Raw genomic sequence first — 12,567 nt, 5'->3', positions numbered from 1 at the left:
CCTCAGTGCTGCTGAGGGTTCAAAATGGCAACCTCCACACAGCATGACATCACATGCACCAGAAGAGCCTTGGAACTGAGTTTTGCCCCCCACAAGACAAACACAGCCACTGTATGTTAAGACTGCTCTACTACCAGTCTGAGAATGCAAAGAGACCTTCAAATGAATGTACATATAATAAATACAACTTAAAATCAAATTTTAAGGCCCTTTTACACTGCCAAACTGGCCTTAGTGTATATGAGAGTTAAGCCCAAAGGCCTTTGATTTCAGAGGAAATTAGGTGTCTAAATACCTTTGAGGACCTAAGCATTGGTGTTTCCAGGCCTGGGACATTACTTAAAATTTTTTGAAACATGAAGCTGTTTGGGTTGGTTCCCTTATCCAAAGGGGTCAGCTCATTGTTAGCCAAGATACATTCTTTTTTTGTGACCATTTTATTATAAAGTGTTCACGTTTCTAAAGTGTGATGTTGATTTAGGAGAAACTCTGATTTAAATCCTTTGAGCTTCCTAGTAAAAGCCAAATGGAAAAAGAGTCTCATTAAGAGTCTTGGAAAAGAAGTCTGAAAGGCAGTAAGTCCTGAAAGAACTGATGCATTTTGGTTAACAAAGACTCCCAGTTCCACTGCCTTGTCTCTGACCCTGAGAAAAAGTCTTGCACCCGAGTCGTATTGTTCATGTAAAATTAGCATATGTCAATGACACAAAAACAATAACTTTTTAAACTAGGCTAGTAGAGAAAATGACTTCATGCTCTCAACATTTTCTCAGAGAAACGCTTGGATCTTTTTTCAATCATTATTTAGTAAACAGCATCAAATGGAGTCATTCAAATAAAAAACAACAACAGAGAAGGCACACAAAGAGAAGCACAATTTTCTCTGTGCAGCCTGGGATGAAGCCTCTGGAAAAAATAAACTTCAAACATTTCAGAAAGGGTGTATAGAAAGTGCTACGTGGTCTATTTCATGCACCCATGAGTTTATACCAACTGTTGTTTTAATTCAGCGTAATAATGATTTAGTGTGAAGGGGAACATGTTCTTCATTAATTTTATTTTTTGGATATGCTAGCCTATGCATTTTATATACAAATGAGCAGAGGGGTGGAGAATATTTTTCTTTTTTGTTGCATTAAGTTGGAAAGTTAAAGTCCTTGGGTGAGATTCTGTGTGACCCCTCTAGGAGGCACAGCATGGAATTTGCAGCTTGGAGGAGGGGGAGAAAGGTGGCTTTAAGCCATCTTTGGCCCCTCTTGACTTGGGACTCCTTTGTGCTCCCACTCCACATGATTTACACAGCCCTCTGAACCTGTCCATGTTATGGCAGCAATCCAAGCGACCTGGAGGGCTGCAGTGCAGCCTGGAGCACAGTGCACATGAGATATTGTTTTTGAAGGAACAAAATGAGATAGGAGATTTCCAGAGAATTGAAGCTTTCCACTGAAATTCGGTATTCTGAATATGCATCTGGGAAATAACAACAGAAGCTGGTCACAGGCAGGGGGACCCAGTAAATCCAATAACACACTATAAGCCCCAGTAGTTTCTGCTCCAATCTCTAATGGGGCTGGTTTGCGGTCACATTAGTAATCATCCCTGTAGGGTTGTCAACCCTCCAGGATTGTCCTGGACTCTCCAGGAATTAAAGATTAATCTTTAATTAAAGATTATGTCATGTGATGAAACCTCCAGGAATATGTCCAAGAAAAATTGGCATCCCTCTGAATTTTGGGTTTTGGCCTGTTTTCTCAATATCAGCAAGGTGTGAACATTCACGGATGCCTTACTCTCATTTAAATGATGATTTATTCCCTTGAATAGGTGGTTGATTAATAAGGATAGAAGAGTGGTAATGAGGCATTAAAATAGATCTTATGAGAAAACTGTGAAACAGGAGTTCTCCAAGTTTTTTATGGCAATGGACTACACCTAATAGAGAGATTGTCATGGCCAATCCCTTTCCATTTATAAACACATGCAACCATTCCCTTACCAACCAGCAAGGAACAGTAATACTGAGAAAGTTATTGAATATATTTTTTGCTTCTTTGAATGAAATTTAGCAGCTGGAAACAAGGAGAGCCAGCACCTTGTGATCACAAGTCCACTGACCACAGTGAGGACTGCTGCTGTAAAAGGATAGGTTTCCATTATTAAGTGTTTAAATGTTTTTATTATCTTAATCCATCATCTTTGCATCAGATTTGACAGTGACCACTGGAGCCTTTTGTAGCTAAATGGCTTTCAAAGGCATGGCCCATGCTGGCATGGGGTGCAGAAGGGCAGCACAGGAATGGGAACCTCCAGGAACATTTCTGGATGAGACTGTCCCCAGTATATGGTTCCTGGGGCTCCCAGGGAGTGCACAGGGCACTGGTAGCTCCCCCACCTATGCACAATCATGCAGAGAAAGGAGTATCTGAGCCCTAAGAATTAGGGTTAATATAAAATAAAAAAGATTCTCTTTGGAAGCCATTAGAGAAGTCATATTCTCTTTCAAAGACTTTTATTAAAGGTGTGTGTCTCCACTGCACTAGAGAAGGAGAGAGAGACTTGAAAGTATGCAGCAGCCTGGAGTTGTTTCATCTGTAGTTATTTTTTTAAAAAAGGTAGTGAGTTTCCATTCACTGTTTCTGATTGCAGAGTGCTTATTCTATGTTTGGATTGGACCCTAGTCATGTTTGAACATGATGCTAACCTCAACTTAGCACTCAGTGTAGACCAACGTAAATCATGTTCAGCAACGTGTCAGAGAAGCATGATTACACCTAGCTGTCCCAGTCTTTAATCATGGTTAGTGGACATGATGCTGAACATGGTTTGTCCTGGTCTACATTGCCTGCTAAATCATAGTCAGCATCACGGCATCTAACTGGATTGTTCATAATTGTTTCCAAGACCTCCATTTCCCCAACTACTGGACAGTACATATTTTGCGGAGGGTGTTTCACAACGTATTTTTTTTCAAACAGGAAAGACAAAGAATTCCACATCATTAGATATTATATTTACACAGTCCCTGTCCCAACTTGCTTACAACATTTTTGTTCTGTTTGTACAGTTCCTAGCACAGCACAGCCTGGTCTATAATTGGGACCTCGAGGTGCTCCTGCAATACTAATAAATAATACTATTAAATTGTACATTTCTGATAAGCCCTGAATGGATTGTGAATAATGAAGACGACTTGTCATTAAAACAATCAAAAGTCCTGGGTTCTTCTTTTCCTGGCTGTACCACATCCTTGTTCTGTTTTCAGAAAAATGACTTAGCCTCTCATTGCAACAGCTCACCCATCCATAACTAACCTACCCACATGGATGTTTTGAAACTTCACAGATTAGTGTTTGTCAAGACCTTTAAGATCTCCTAAGGGATATTCTGTAGAAATGCAAGATACTATTTGTTTTGCTGTTAACAATGTAACTTAATCTTTTTTTAAATTATGCCTCAGTAAAAAAATAACCACAAGTTCCATTTTTTAAAGCCTTCTTAAAGTTGGTCTCTTCCTAGGAACAGACAATTTTTGTAATGGACAGGCCCCTTTTGACATGAGGGGCTGATGACAAAATGGTGACCACTTGGAGAGCTGCTACTTTTGTTATTCTGAATGCTCGTGAAAATAAGTTGACTTTAAAGACCAGATTATTTGGGAGATTTTCTTTAACGCTGCTTAAAATATGTCAAGCGTGACCGTGCATTTCTTTTTTTAACAAACCTTTGTTTTACATGGTAGGTAGAACCAGGAAAAAAAAAAAGCTCTTGGCACAAAGACTTTTCAGGAAAGAAAGTTATTTTAAATGTCCATTGAGAACATGTTCGTAAAACAGGAAAAAACACAGTTAGGTTGATAATAGCTCTCTGCAAATGTTAGCATCACTAAATAGCTTTGCCATCTTTTTTTAGAGGGAATGTGATGTCCTAAAGTAGCAGTTCTTAATTATGCACCATACAAAGCTGTCAGGAGTTTATGTCTGTGCAATTTCTTTTGCACAGGAAAATGCATTTTTAATGTTTGAACCAACAGATTTGTTAGCTGCAGTAAATAAATAATGAGAGTTGCTCTCTGAAATACAGTATAGAAACATCTTTTAAGGAGTGAGCATTGGGTTGAACAAGTTCCTCAGCAAATCGAGAAACAAATGGCACTTGATAAGCAACCCAGAGGCGTTACTAACAGTAACTTAAAATCTCACCTCTCACAATAATATCCTCGTGAATAGACCAAGGAATCTAGCATGGCAACAAATTACAGCAGTATTAATCTCTTTACAAAGGTGTGCATTGCCAAATCCACTGGTGCCTTTATTTAACAGCTACTTCAAAAAGGGAAATATTTTTATGTTAATTTTAATCTATAGCCAAGAGCAGTAAAAGGTGCAGTTGTTTTAAAGTGTAAATAAAACCTAGATTGATATCAACCTTTTTTGTACAAAATAGGCAAAAATCGGTTTCCAGTTCTCCCAGGGAAGGTGGTTTTATGAATGCTGCCAGCTTGTGTTACTTTGTTTGAGCTAGAAATGAGAGTGTGATGGTACAATGCCGTGTGACTGTGATTGCTTCTTCCCTCTAGAAGGCAAAATAGCTAGCACTGTTGACAGGAAATGTTGTAATCTACAAAATGTTGTGAAGTGATTCTGTAATTTTGTCTCTGCTCTGAATGACTTACATGCTTTTTCTGGGAAAAAAGGTATGATTATGATTATTATGGTTTGTATTTATCTAGCACCAGTAGGTATTCTTGCAGAAACATACCTTCATGATCCCAGTGCGTAGGAGATCCTTGGCACAGTGATCCCCTGCCCCCGTTCCACAGGCAGTGTTCCACACCTCTGACCCCCTCTTCTCTCCGAAGTCTATGGAAGGCTCACTACAGTTATTGGTGTCATAGTGGGCAGGAAGGGCAGAGGGTAGGCTAGGAGAGGCACAGATGGGTCAGGGCAAGGAGAAAGTATCATCTCCCCCTTCCCCCCAACTCCTTACTGCCACCACCAGTCGCCTCACACTGTATAATACTTCCACAATTCCTCCTTCCCTCTACCTCCCATACACACATTGGAGAACCACCTTTAGCCCTTTAGATTGGATGCAGTGAGCCATAACCATGAGAACAGGAATAGCCCTGGCCTCCCGTTGATCCTGAAGGATCTGCAACCTTTGTGGGTAGGCACGGTAGGCTATTCTGCGTGAGAGGAATAATCCTGCCCCTAATGCAGCAACTGTTGAGAAAGTTCCACAAGCAGAAACTTGTGCAGGTTTCTTCCTCTTAATCCCCATCCTAAAGTGTCAGTCCTACTGGCTCTCTCAAGGACAATTTACAGTCTCATCAAACATTTAGAACTGAATGCAAAGGACGCTGTTACCAAGAGAAAAAAATGGCTTTAAACTTTCCAGAAAATTTAGTGCTGCCAACATATTGTGATCGCGCTTTTAAGATCTTAAGTATTATTGCCAACGGCCACGAACATTACTGGTTACTGCTTATAGTATCCGTTGGACACGGGAAACTAAATTTAATGGGGTGGTAGCCAAAATCTACTAATGGGGGAAAGTGCACAGGAGTAATTCAGTGTGTTGTAATCTTATCCACAGGCTGTTCTGTAATCTGTACAAGATCTCTGGCAAACAACTTTACTTTTAAGTGGTAAAAAAATTATTTGCACACTCATAAAGAGAGTATAAACGATGTGCGATGTCGTGAACTAGCCTGCTGTAGTTCACTTGAAACACATCTGAGACCTTCAAGCACATCTATCTTAAAGAATGACTCAGGGAAAGACGGGAAAGTACAAGAAAGCTCTTTACCATAATGTCTATATTTCCAGCTAGTACATGAAGAAGCTGATGTACAATTTCCAGCAACAATAAAATGAAGCTACTATAATGTCATACTCCCCCTTCCTCTTTCCCCCCATTTGCTCTCCACTTACTAATTTATTTTCTCACCCCCATGCCCAAAGGGCTCCAGGCCTTCATGCTGAAGCCACTTCATGGGTAGAACCCTGGCTGAAGGGTCTGCATGCAGAACAGCTACAGTGCTGGGCTCCAAGGAGGTTTTAGTTCAGGCAAAAATAATTCGCAGAGGTCTGTACTAAGGCTCAATGAATAGGGAATAGCGCTGTGATCCTACTTCTCACCACTAGCACGTACTCAGAACCAGCCATAATTATACCCAATGACTTTAAGAGCATTATTTGAGCAATGGTCAGAGGGAAAAGGAAATAAGCAGTGTGAAGACCCCTGAAAGCATTATGCCCGCAGAAGTCAGGAGCGGGGATAACACCACTTCCAGGGTAGGTAGGATCAGTGTCATTCCCTGCAATGTATTCTGCACCTATTCTGCAGGTATTGCATCTGCTTTCCCCAGTGCTGCTCTGTATTTACCAACTGGTGTACTGTGTAAGGCTTCCACACCAAACCCAAATCCTACTCTTCGAGGGTGCCCTCTGGCCTTCTCCCCTTGGGGTCCACAGCATTTTGCAACCAAAATATGGCTGCCTCCTTTGCAGTGTGCTGGGAATAGCTCTGTGATCCCACTTCTCACCACTAACATGTACTCAGAACCAGCCCTAATTATACCCAATGACTTTAAGAGCATTATTTGAAAAAAGAATATGTGCCAGTTGGTTTAATTCCTCCTTTTCTGCTTTGTACAGGCTTGGGAGATAATAGTTACGTAGCAGAATGGAAAAGGTACCTACAGTGAGCGCGCTGAATGCAACAATCCCATTGAAATCACAATTGAGGTGCACGAGTGATTAATTTGACCCAGTACAATAAGTCAGGCTATGGTTAGTTTTTGTGTTTATTACATGAACTATCTGAAATACAACACCATGAGAATCCGACTTATTCAGGCAAAGTATCAGTTCACCCAAGAACTATAAAAAGATGCAATATAGCCCACCAAGTAACATGTCCTGCTTTATGCAGAGAGAGAGCAGGCTGCAAGGAAGCCTTGGAGGCTCATGGGAAGTTAACACTTCATTGCCACTGCACACGTGCCGTAAGAACAGTTCTAGGGGTTTGGCAAAGATGTCTGTGCGATGATGCCGGCAAAACACTTCTGAATTGCTGCCTCACTTGTCTTGGGACTCTCAGAGTCCTGTTACCTGTGACTTAATTCAAAGCAGCGTTGAAAAGGGAATTCTAGTGACCTGAAAATATGCTGCTCAGATGTAACATGTTAATAATCAGGTAGCTATAATGGGGTTTCCCTCTAATTGTTAGAGGGCTGGCTAAAACCCAGTTCAACAAACTGCTAACTGTGGTCGGGGTAGTGTTATTGACAATGGATCTTGATGTCCCTCATTCAAACTCTGTAAAGGGGGTTTCAATCCCGCAAAGACTGAAAAGTCATTTATCAGATTAAAAGTATTTCCAAATTGCACTGCAGCAGCCCTGGATGCTTTGCAGTCCTCCTTCAACTTTGTCAATGAATCTGAAATTTATTTAGTATCATTGCTAATCAAGCTTTTTAATTAGGAGTTATTATGGACCTCCTCCTCTAAGGTGCAGAGTGCTCCAGAAATCAACAGTAAATGAGGGTAATTAGCACCTGCCAGGATTGAGCCCTATGTACTGTTCCATTTGGAACATGATTTTGATTTGAGACTTCCTCAAACTGTCAAAAGATCCTTGCAGGCCATCTGAATTAGGGATGCATGAAAAAAGTTTGGATCATTTCCAGCTTGGTCCTTTGCCTAAAAGCCAAACCAAAAGCTTGCCTGAGATTTGAAAATGTTTTGAGTCCTATGCCTCCTCACTCCCTGATTCTAAACAGAAAGAGAGATAACAAAATATTGTGAGAACAGTGATTATTCAGGGTAATTCCAACCAATCAAAATCGGGAAGTATTCCCTCTGTATGACAGAGTGTTGTATAAAACATCCACTTCAATTTTTCAAACAGACGTTTGCATATACAGCTGTAAATCCAGTGTTGCAGATTTTCCTGATGGCTCCAACACTAAATGAAGCTTAAATCATTCATTCTGTAAAATCTGAGAGAGAGAGAGAGAGAGAGAGAGAGAGAGAGAGATGTGCCAGGCCTGTTTCCTCTTTTGTGCTAGCTATGCAGAGGATACAAGTTCAAGCCCTGATATTTCTGGCTGTATTCTCCCTTTGCTCTGGTGTTAAAATGGTACCTTTCTGGAGTTCAGTCAGGAGGGCATTTACTCTTGAGAGGAAGGGAAAAGAGTAAAAGCAGAAACAGCTGTTGGTGCAGGCAGGATGGCTTTGTGGAGAAAGCAGGAGGGGAAGGGGGGAAAAACATCTGTTAAAGCTTTATGAGTGACTCTTTTGGCTCACTTCATTCTACAGTTGTGGAACTCTGCCTTCTGCAGTAGATGTCACTGCTGGCAATGACAAATGCTACAAAGGCAATGGAAATAATAGAAAAAATAGAAAAAATAGAAATAATTTGGCTAAGAGGAATGTAGTAAACAGAAGAAACATGCAGTTCATATGGTTAAGTTATCCCGTATTCTGTACAATAGGCAATAAAAGTAAAATATAAGTGTGATATTTGAAGAACTGATTTACTGTTGAAATTCCCTATGCTAGTTCTAGTGACTTTATTTTAGAGAATACTTAAGACAGAAAGAACTGTTACTTTGTATCAATTAATACCTTAAATCACACTTACCCTCAATATCTAATGTGTAAACTGATGACCCATTGGTTGTCTTGTTGAATCCGTCACCAGCACATAGAGGTGTGAGGGAAGAGCGGGGGACTCAGTGAATGGGCTTCCACCATGTTTCTATCAAGTTGCATTTTTGATGGACTTTTTAAAAGCTCACGTTAATCTGAACTCCTGTAATAATACTCATCTTCTCTCATTACAGAGTTGCCAGTTACAGCCAGTAGACAGATGGGAGAAGTAGTTTGGGTATCTCATGCCCCATTCTCCTCTATCTGCAGACTCCCTGGTTGGACTTTGTCTCACACGATGCGTTCCAGTCTTCCATCTTGATGAAGGGAAGTGGGGCATCCGGGCAGTTGCCTAACTGCTGTACTTCGTGCATGAAGTCCAGCTGGGGAGCCTTTTATTTAACTTAACAAAGAGAAGTTTAAGGGGTGACTTCAGCACAGTCTACAAGTATCTGCATGGGGAACAAATTTTTAATAATGGACTCTTCAGCCTAGCAGAGAAAGTTATAACATGATCCAATGGCTGAAAATTGAAGCTAGATATATTCAGACCGGAAATAAGGCATAAATGTTTTAACAGTGAGTGTAATTAATCATTGGAACAACGTAACAAAGGTTGGGGTGGATTCTCCATTATTGAACATTTTAAAGTCAAGATTGCATGTTTTTTGTAAAAGATATGCTCCAGAAATTATTTTGGGGAAGATCTATACCCAGTTTTAGATTAGATTATCTCAACGGTCCCTTCCAGCCTGGGAATCTAGAAATAAACTGTTTTAAATTTATTTTAAAACGATTCTCATTCAAATCTCTTAAAGTTTGTAAGTATCACTGGAATGTTGTTATCCTAGATCTGACAGTGATAGAGGACACTATTTAAAAACCAAAACAAAACACCTTCGCCCCCCCCCCGCCCCCCGCAAAACAGCCAAATTTGCATTGCAAAATAGCTGCCTCTATGAACATCTTTAACTGCTTGCAGTTTTACTGTAGAGTAAGACTTCCACTGTGGGAATATTTTTTTACACTGTTACTCTTAGATTTCTTTCAGCGTTAATGCTTTCTGTATTTCTCTGCCATTAAATATCTTTTTGTATCTGATTATATTCCCCCAAATGTATTATCCTGAATCTTTCTCAAGTTAAATCTTCTTTCCACAGATACTCTTGTAGTTTGTTTCCTTACTTTTGCTCTCAACACCTTCCAACTTAGAATCATCTGTGAATTCCATTTGTGGTTTTCAGATAACTAAACCAGGGTAGGGTTATTAAAATAGGGTTCAACATTTATATCAGCTGTATCTCAAAAACCACCTCAATTCTAATTCTATGAACTGCTGTTTGTCCTACAGCCAGTTTTTCGTCTACATGGCAATGTTCTTATCCAAACCAAATAGAATAAATTTTGAACTAATGAATTCATAAGATGATGTAGGAAATGCTTTACTGAAATCCAAATGTATATTACATGAACCTCACCCACACATTTTGCAATTACAGTCATCTCTAAGAAGATACTTTCTTTTCTTAGGTATAAATTTGAATGTACATTAACAACTTTGGGGACACTGTGTAGGAAGCACTCACAGCATTGCAGACATGAGCTCATCTCTTGTCTACTAAGAGGAATTAGGAACTCAGAGTTTGAGCATGCCCCTGGAAGAGTTGATATGAGATGCTTACAAAGCCATTACCTACAAAAGGTGTGCCTCATTTAAGTAACTGGGCTAGTGTGTGGCCAATATTGTTAAATGTAAATAGTCTTACACCCTGAATCAAAACAGCCAAATTCTGTCTTCATGTACAACCTCTCTGAAGTGAATGGAGGTACACAGGTATATCTGATTGCATTATTTGACTCTACATGCTAAATCTATCAGTCAGCAAGAATATGTTTTGGAAAACTATTTAGGGACTGTTACAGAGAAAATTATTGAAATTTCAGATTCATGCATATCATCAGTAAATAGGCGAACAAAATCCTAAATTAGACTTGCATGCCCTATAATATAGAACAGTGCTTGGCACCCCATTTGGCTCACTGTTCTTGAGGACAAAATGGGGCTTCCTACCACTAATATGTCATTGTTTGGAGAGGAAAAGACAACAGCCTTCGGTGTTATGCGCTTGTGCCCAGGTAGTTACTATTACTTGCTCTGTCTTCTCTGTGAGTCCAGAGACCTTTCTTTTTATCTGAATGTGACAGTCCAAAACAACAGCTTATTTTTCCAGCTCCAGTTTAGGTTCTTTTAACTACAACTGGTCAAATAATTCATTGTGAAGAACATTTATTGCAATTTATGGCAATAGTCCATATATTTTTCAAATGTTGATTTCTGGTTCAAATTCCCACCAGCGTAATATTTGACTTGTAGCTGTGCATAAATAAAGAAAACAATCATAATGTGAGATACTGAAAATAAACAGGCCTATACAAATATAGTGTTTTCTCTAGATTAGCACTACCCTCAAATACAAAGTAGAATCTATGCTGTATACCTGGAACATCGTCGTGCAGAAAAGTCTTTCCTCCCTCACAGCCCAAAGCTGTCTGCTTTCTCTCAGCTCTGTGCCCTGGTCACATGTTCCAAAGATTGTATGTGGGTAACCTGAGGGGCAATGGGCTTTTGAAGTCTAACAATCAAAAGTCTCCATTACCATTGGGATCGTATAGTGCTTTGCTCAATACACATGTACTGTTAGATGTTCCATTTACAAACAGACTGGTTAGGAACTAACTCAACAATACTTCTTCCGAGTCTGTATATCAGATAATGGTCTCTGCAAGGACCCACTTTCAAGAATATGTTTTAACTTTTTATTAAGGCAAAGTTACAACAAAATGATAACATACTACATCTTACATTACTTATTACTTATTCAGGATCAGGTTAATATTTGAAGAATCTGATAAAGCCTCTGGCTAGGGAGCCCTCCTACTCCAAGTACACTAACAAGGGTGACCACATTTCTAAATAGAATCATAGAATCATAGACGATTAGGGTTGGAAGAGACCTCAGGAGGGTTACCTACTAACAGTAGAAGATAGAGAGAAAGATATTGGGCCAAATTCATGCCTGGTACAAACAGGCACAACTGTAAGTGTCTGTAACCTTATACTAGGCCTAAATGGGCCCCTTCAGACTTCGTTAAAACCTGAAAATTAAACAAACTCTACATCCCACAAAGTAAGAATCTTTAGTAATTATTTGTATTACAATAGTACCAAGTGGTCAAGGCCCCCACTGTACTAGGCATTGTACAAAATATAAAAGACAGGCAGACTTCTTGCTTACCATCATCATTATGTATATAAGTTTATGTTTTGTGTTTGATGGATTTTATGTGAAATGACCCCCGTTGGTCAAGGTACGCTCAATTGTTTGCTTATTGTCACCAATCAATCTCTTGTAGGATATGACTACTGGATAAGAAAATATCTGAGACAAGAGTGAGTATGACCCAAAGGAAAATGTGGTTGGAATCTGGACACACCTTTGCATGTAAGTAATGGGCTCACAACAGTGCTCCTCCTTCAGCATCAATTAAACCTGCAATATCTTGACTATGATTTTTGTGGCTTAAGTAATGATAGAGTAGCTCTGGTAGTATCATCCACAACCTAAAGCTCAGTCCTACAGAGCTGTGGATTACTACTACTATTAATGGTAATGAATGCTAATATAGTAAAATATGTTAATTTAGAAAAGTCAGGCCTGATCATATCCCCCAGATCAACATTTGGAAGGTCCCCTCAGTGCATGGATCATGCCTTCCATGTAGAAGAGGTGGAAGGTCTTAGACATCTCTAGGCAGCACTCACTTCAGGGGAACTCTCTTGAGGATGCTCCATAAGTCCAGAGATCTACACAGACATCTGGAGTCGGGGGGGAGGGGGCATGTTATTCCC

At 39.8% G+C, this 12,567-nt stretch overlaps 1 protein-coding gene across 2 annotated transcripts in view; it reads left to right on the top strand.

The window, feature by feature from the left end:
* The window catches only part of CALCRL (calcitonin receptor like receptor), a 95,104-nt gene that overhangs the window by 35,519 nt on the left and 47,018 nt on the right, over positions 1-12,567 (top strand). For both annotated transcript variants that reach the window (XM_074967740.1, XM_074967741.1), the window contains exon 2: positions 12,072-12,160. The gene's annotated coding sequence lies outside the window, so the exon portion shown is untranslated. The remainder of the gene's footprint in view (positions 1-12,071; positions 12,161-12,567) is intronic.

Source organism: Natator depressus, chromosome 11 (assembly GCF_965152275.1).
Source record: "Natator depressus isolate rNatDep1 chromosome 11, rNatDep2.hap1, whole genome shotgun sequence".
NCBI lineage: Eukaryota > Metazoa > Chordata > Testudines > Cheloniidae > Natator > Natator depressus.
The sequence above is the reverse complement of the archived record's forward strand: the minus strand, read 5'-3'. Positions and strand labels throughout refer to the sequence as shown.